The sequence below is a fragment of the Canis lupus genome, chromosome 19 (genome assembly GCF_003254725.2).
Source record: "Canis lupus dingo isolate Sandy chromosome 19, ASM325472v2, whole genome shotgun sequence".
Lineage (NCBI taxonomy): Eukaryota > Metazoa > Chordata > Mammalia > Carnivora > Canidae > Canis > Canis lupus.
The window spans coordinates 22,502,784-22,509,824 of NC_064261.1; the positions used below are offsets into that span (position 1 = coordinate 22,502,784).

Here is a 7,041-nt window from a genome sequence, read left to right on the forward strand (position 1 = left end):
CTGAGCCACCTAGGAGTCCCTTAGTTGATATGATTCTGTGATTTTCTTTTTTAGCCCAATTATATGGTAGTTTAGATTGGTTGATTTTTTAATTGAGGTATACTTGACTTATAACCTTATATTAGTTTCATGTGCACAACGTAATGATTCAATATTTATATATAGTGTAAAATCATGACTACAGTAAGTCTAGTTAACATCCATCAGCACAGTTACTTTTTTCCTTGTGATGAGAACTTTTAAAATCTATCCTCTAAGCATCTTTCAAATATACAATACAGCATATTTTATGGTTTTAGGTGTCATATTTAGATCTTTAATCCATTTTTAAATATATTTTTGTGTATGGTATAAGAAAATGGTCCAATTTCATTCTTTCACATGTAGTTATCCAGTTTTCCCAACACCATTTGTTGAAGAGACTATTTTTTCCCAATTGTTTATTCTTTCTTCCTTCGTCAAAGATTAATTGACCATATAATCATGGGTTTACTTATAGACTCTTTATACTGTTACATTGATCCCTGTGTCTTTTTTTGTGCCAGTCCTATACTGTTGCTATTACTACACCTTTGTAGTATATCTTGAAATCTGAGATTGTAATACCTCAAGTTTTGCAAACAGAGCTATTTTTTCAAGATTTTGTTTATTTATTCATGAGGGACACACAGAGAGAGAGGCAGAGACACGGGCAGTGGGAGAAGCAGGCTCCCCACAGGGTACCTGATACAGGACTCTATCCCAGGACCCCAGGATCATGCCTTGAGCCAAAGGCAGACACTCAGCCACTGAGCCACCCAGGTGTCCCAGAAACAGAGCTCATAAATAAGTCTATTGGAAGTATAAATCTGCACAGCTTTGGAAAACTGTTTGGCAGTATCTGTTAAAGTTGAATATACATAGACTCTCTTCCTAGGTACATACTCATTGAAATGCAAATGTATATTGAAAGACATATCAAGCACAATCATAGCAGCATTATTCCCAACACCTCCAAATATGACCCTTTGGGAAACAGCCCAAATGACTATCGAATACAGAATGAATACATAAATTATTAAATATTATAAATATGAATTAATTAAAATTATTTTGAGATATCTTATCAATATAAGGTTGGAAGAAAGGAGCCAGAGTCTAGAATTTGTTTCATATGTATAAAGTGTACAAAAATTAAAATTAATCCACCTTGTTAAAAATAAGGATAGCTGTTACCTGGAAAAGGGAAGAGATTGAGATCAGAACGGATGACAAGAAGGGTATCTATAGAGATCAGAAGATGGCGGAAAAGTAGCGGTGCTCAAATCATCTGGCCCCACCAACTTACCCAGATTACTTCCAGATCATCCTGAACACCTACAAATTTGACCTGAGATTTAGAGAGAACTGCTGGAATGCTACAGAGAGAAGAGTTTTCGCTTCTAGCAAGGTAGGAAGGCAAAAAAATAAAATAAAATAAAATAAAATACAAAAATCAAGTGGGGGAGGGGCACCCCAAGGAGCCAGACTAAAGCCAGGCCCAAAAAGCCTCCCAGATGGGAAAGCCTAGCCCTGGAGAAGCGGGAACTTTAAAAATATGCACTGGGTTCTTCCCAGACGGAAAAGTGCTAAGCAGGGAAATCAGGCAGAATCCCAGGAGCGGTGGTGAAGCCTCCAGCTTCCCCCAGTCACTAATAGAGGAAGTGCGCCCAGAGGAATGCGCACCACAAACTATAAAGAGTTGGTTAGGCAGGCTGGCTCCAGATGGAGGTGTCTGTTCCCTGCTGCATTCAGGAGTGGCGCACCCCAGGAGGGCAATTCCACCAGCACAGGGCCCCAGTTCCCAGGGTGCCAGAATGGACAAAACCCATGATCCTGTGTTCCCTCTGGGACAGGCAGAGGCTGGGGGGCACAGGACTGTGAGGACTCTCCTGCCTCTGGGCGCCCCCAAGCTGTGCAGATCAGTGTACCCACGCTAGTCCCAGGAGCATCTAGGCCAGTGCGGACTGGGAGACTGCATTAGTTACTAGTAGGGAGCCAACTGCAGAGCTGTAAATCTGGCCTCTGCCATTATTGCTTTTCCTCCTTGTTTCACCTTATGCCTGGGAGGGGTGGGGCTGCCAGGGAACAAAGACCTCACAGGATAAACAGCTCCCACTGAGCCCAGCACCTGGCAGGGAGTGGGGCATCTCCACCCTGGCACAGACCCCTGAGAATCATCACAGCAGACCCCTCCCCCAGAAGACCAGCTGGAAGAACAGGGGAAGAGCAAGTTCTTGACCAAGCAGCATTGGAAAACTCCAAGGGAAGTCAAGAGATTTATAGTATATAGAACTAGAAGTTTCACCCCACCCCCCTTTTGTGTGTGTGTGTTTTCCAGTACAACTCATTTTTATATCAGACTAAAAATTTCCAGTATTTTTTCTCATCTCTCACCTTAAATACAATGCTACCTCTTCATTTTTAAGTCTCTTCCCTTTTGATTTTCATATTTCTACAATTACGTATCTTAGATATATTTTCCATTTCCAGATTCCCTTAAAAATAATTTAATTTTGGGAGATATACAAGATATGTTTTTTTGTTTTGTTTTGTGATTTTGTTTTCTCTACCTCATTTTGTTCTACAATAGCAGAAGTTAATACCTTCTAAAACATGACCAGAATGCACCCAGAAAAAGGGGAATACTATTCTGGTTCATTCTGTGAGATTACATTCTCTCTTCATTCCCATTCAGCTGCATTATTTTATCTCATTTATCTTTTGGTGGTCAGTGTTGGGGCCTTCTACAAGTATTGCTGGTTTATATAAATTTTGGGACACAGCATCTTCTAACATACAAAACTTAATACATTCAGAAGCAAGAGGAGCACCCTCACTGACCCCTAATGTAGATTACATTCTCCCTCCACTACAGCTTCTTCACCACCATCTCCCAGTCCCCTCCCCTTTTTTCTTCTCTTTTTTTTTTCTTTTTTCTTTTTTCTTTTTTTTTCCTCTTTACTTTTGCCTTTTTCTCTTCTTTTTTTTTTCTTTTTTCTTTTTTTTTCCTTCTTTGGGATTCTTGGCCTTTTATGTTCTTATTACTTTGTTTTTTTTTTTTAATTTTTTATTTATTTATGATAGTCACAGAGAGAGAGAGAGAGAGAGAGAGAGGCAGAGACACAGGCAGAGGGAGAAGCAGGCTCCATGCACCAGGAGCCGGACGTGGGATTCGATCCCTGGTCTCCAGGATTGCGCCCTGGGCCAAAGGCAGGCGCCGAACCGCTGCACCACCCAGGGATCCCTACTTTGTTTTAAAAATTGTTCTTCAATTTAGTGGTACTTTTTTATTTTCTTCTGAGCTTTCTTTTCAATTTCTGGTCTCTGACCTCATCAGATTCATCTAGGGTGAAACTTAATTAGGTCATGGTTGATATTCTTGATTCAGATCACTCCTACACCAACTCTGCACTGAGAAAAATGACTAGAAGGAAGAACTAATCACAAAAGAAAAAATCAGAAACAGTACTCTCTGCCAGAAAGTTATAGAATTTGGATTGCAATTCGATGTCAGAAAGCCAATTCATAAGCACAGTTAGTTATAAAGCTACTGGTGGCTCTTGAAAAAAGCATAAAGGATTCAAGAGATGTCATGACTGCAGAATTCAGATTTAATCAGACCAAAATTGAAAATCAATTAAATGAGATGCAATCCAAACTGAATGTCCTAACAATGAGGGTTAATGAGGTGGAAGAAAGAGTGAGCAACGTAGAAGACAAATTGATGGCAAGGAAGGAAGCAGAGGAAAAAAGAGAAAAACAATTAAAAGACCCTGAGGAAAGGTTAGGGGAAATAAATGATAGCCTCAGAGGAAGAATCTACATATAATTGGGGTTACAGAAAGTGCCAAGAGGGACAGAGGGCCAGAAAGCATATTTGAACAAATCATAGCTAAGAACTTCCCTAATTTGGGGAGGGAAACAGGCATTCGGATCCAGAACATAGAGAGGTTCCCTCCCAAATTCTATAAAAAACATTCAACACCTTGAGATTTAGAATTGAAACTTGCAAATTCCAAGAAAAATGGAAAATTCGTGAAGTAGCGAGAGACAGAGATTATTAAACTATATGGGGAGAAATACTAGTTTAACAGCAGACCTCTCCACAAAGATCTGACAGGTCAGAAAGGACTGGCAGGATATATTCAGGGTCCTAAATGAGAAGAACATGCAGCCTGGAATACTATATCCAGCAATGCTCTCATTCAGAATAGAAGGAGAAATAAAGATATTCCAAAATAGGCAGAAATTGAAAGAATATATGACCACCAAACCAGCTCTGCAAGAAATATTTAGGGGGATCCGGTAAAAGAAAGAGGTAAGACAAAGAAATAATCCACAAAAACAGGGACTAAATAGGTATTATGATGACACTAAATTCATATCTTTCAACAGTAACTCTGAACTTGAATGGGCTAAAATATCCCATCAAAAGACACAGCTTTCAGACTGGAAAAAAAAAACAAGACCCATGTAAGACCCATGTATTTGCCATTTACAAGAGACTCATTTTAGATGTAAGGACGACTCCAGCCTAAAAATGGAAGGCTGGAGCACCATTTACCATTCAAATAATCCTCAAAGGAAAGCTGGGGTAGCAATCCTCATATCAGATAAATTGAAGTTTATCCCAAAGACTGTAGTAAGAGATGAAGAAGGACACTATATCATACTTAAAGAATCTATCTACTAAGAAGACCTAACAATCATGAATATTTATGCCCCTAATGTGAGAGCTGCAAGTATATCAATCAATTATTAACCAAAGTAAAGACATACTTAAATAATAATAAACTAATATTGGGAGATTTCAACATGGCGCTTTCTCCAAATGATAGATCTTCTAAGCACAACATCACCAAAGAAACAAGGGCTTAAAATGATACACTGGACCAGATGCACTTCACAGATATTTACAGAACTTTCCATCTGAAGGCAAATGAATACACATTCTTCTCAAGTGCACATGGAATTTTCTCCATAATAGACCACATACTGGGTCACAAATCAAGTCTCCACTGATACCAAAAGATTGGGATTGTTTCCTGCCTATTTTCAGACCACAATGCTTTGAAACTAGAACTCAATCACAAGAAGAAATTTGGAAGAAACTCAAACATGTGAAGGATAAAGAGCATCCTACTAAAAGATGAATGGGCCAACCAGGAAATTAAAGAAGAATTTTAAAAATTCATAGAAACTAATGATAATGAAGATACAACTATTCAGAATCTTTGGGATAGAGCAAAAGCAGTCCTAAGAGGGAAATACATCAAAATTCAAGCATCCCTCAAAAAAATTGGAAAAAAACTCAAATACACAAGCTAGCTTTGCATCTGAAGGAACTGGAGAAAGAATAGCAAATAAACCTACACCCAGCAGCAGAAGAGAGATAATAAAGATTCAATCAGAGCTCAATGAAATAGAGGTCAGAAGAACTGGGGAACAGATCAACAAAATCAGGAGTTGGTTCTTTGAAAGAATTAATAAGATAGATAAACCATGAGCCAGCCTTATTAAAAACAAAGGATTAAAGACTAATGAATAAAATCATGAATGAAGAAGGGGAGATCACAACCAATACCAAAGAAATACAAAGTATTTCTTAAAAGTATTTTTTATGTTTTTTTTTAAATAAAGTTCTTTAATAGTCTCCATTTAATCGGTTTATTTGTTGTTAATAAATTGGCAACACAAGGAGGGGCCGAGGGTGTGCTCCTAGCCAGGCTCCTGTGTGTGTGGGCTCAGGCAGAGACTGTGCTCTGGGGCAGGGCACAGCCACCCTGTGCTGCAAGGGATGGAAGAAAAAGGCCCCCACTTCTAGGGGAACCCCCTGGGATGAACACAGCGGCCAGTGAGCAAACAGAACCAGAGGTGCTAAAGGAAAACAAGGGAGGGAGGGACAAATGGGCAGAGATGGGGGAAGGCAGTGTCCTCTGGTAGCCCCACCCCTGCCTGGTAGGTTCCTCTACCCAGCTATTGATGCAGGTCTGCGTGTTATCCGCTATGCCGCTGCCTGTTGCGTTGCAGACCTGCTTGGCCAAGAGAGGCCTCCTCAAACATCTGGGGCCCGAACCGGAGGAAGAGATTATTGCTGAGGACCACGATGATGACCCTGTGGACTATGAGGCCACCCGCTTGGAGGGCCTGCCACCACGCTGCTACAGTGTTTGACCCATCCTGCGGGCTCCCCTCTACTGGAATGTGGACACCGACCTCGCGTCCTGGCTCTCCCCGCATGACCCCAACTCCGTCCTTACCAAATCTGCCAAGAAACTCAGGAGCAATAATGCAGATGCTGAGGAGAAGCTGGAGCGTGGCCACGAGAAATCAGGCCGGAGCCACGGGGAGTCCGACAGAGATCGAGAACGTGGTTAGGACAAAGTGGACAGAGAGAGAGACCGGGACCGGGACCGGGACCGCGGGTATGACAGGTCAGACCGGGGAGAGAGCAGGGAGCGGCGCCATCAACTCAGAGAGGAGCTGCCTCCCTGCCCCAGAGCTAGGAGGCGGCAGGCCGGAGGACGAAGTTAGACCCCGTGGACCCCAGCCCCACTCGGACGCGCCTCGGGGCACACGGCCAACAGGACTCCCCAAGGGGAATGAAGCCAAGACAGGCGCAGACACCACAGCAGCGGGGCCGCTCTTCAGCAGCGTCCCTACCGGGTCCGGGAGCTGCGCTCCGGCCAACCGAGGCCTCCCGGACCAAGCAACTGGACTGAGCCTCCCCATCACCCCACCGCCACCCCGGGGGTTTTTAATAAAAGCTTTTCAATGGAAAAAAATATGAGCATATGTATGAGCAGCTATACACCCAATAAATTAGGCAACCTAAAGAAATGGACGCATTTCTGGAAAACCACAAATTACCAAAACTGGAACAGGAAGAAATAGAAAAACTGAACAGGCCAAAACCAGGGAGGAGATTGAAGCAGTCATCAAAAATTTCCCAAGACACAAAAGTCCGCGACCAGAGGAATTCTATCAAACGTTTAAAGAAGAAATAATACCTATTCTACT

General features: G+C 41.9%; 1 pseudogene; it reads left to right on the forward strand.

The window, feature by feature from the left end:
• Positions 1–6,027: 6,027 nt before the first annotated feature.
• On the forward strand, positions 6,028–6,743 carry LOC112652473 (polyglutamine-binding protein 1-like; annotated as a pseudogene).
• Positions 6,744–7,041: the final 298 nt, after the last annotated feature.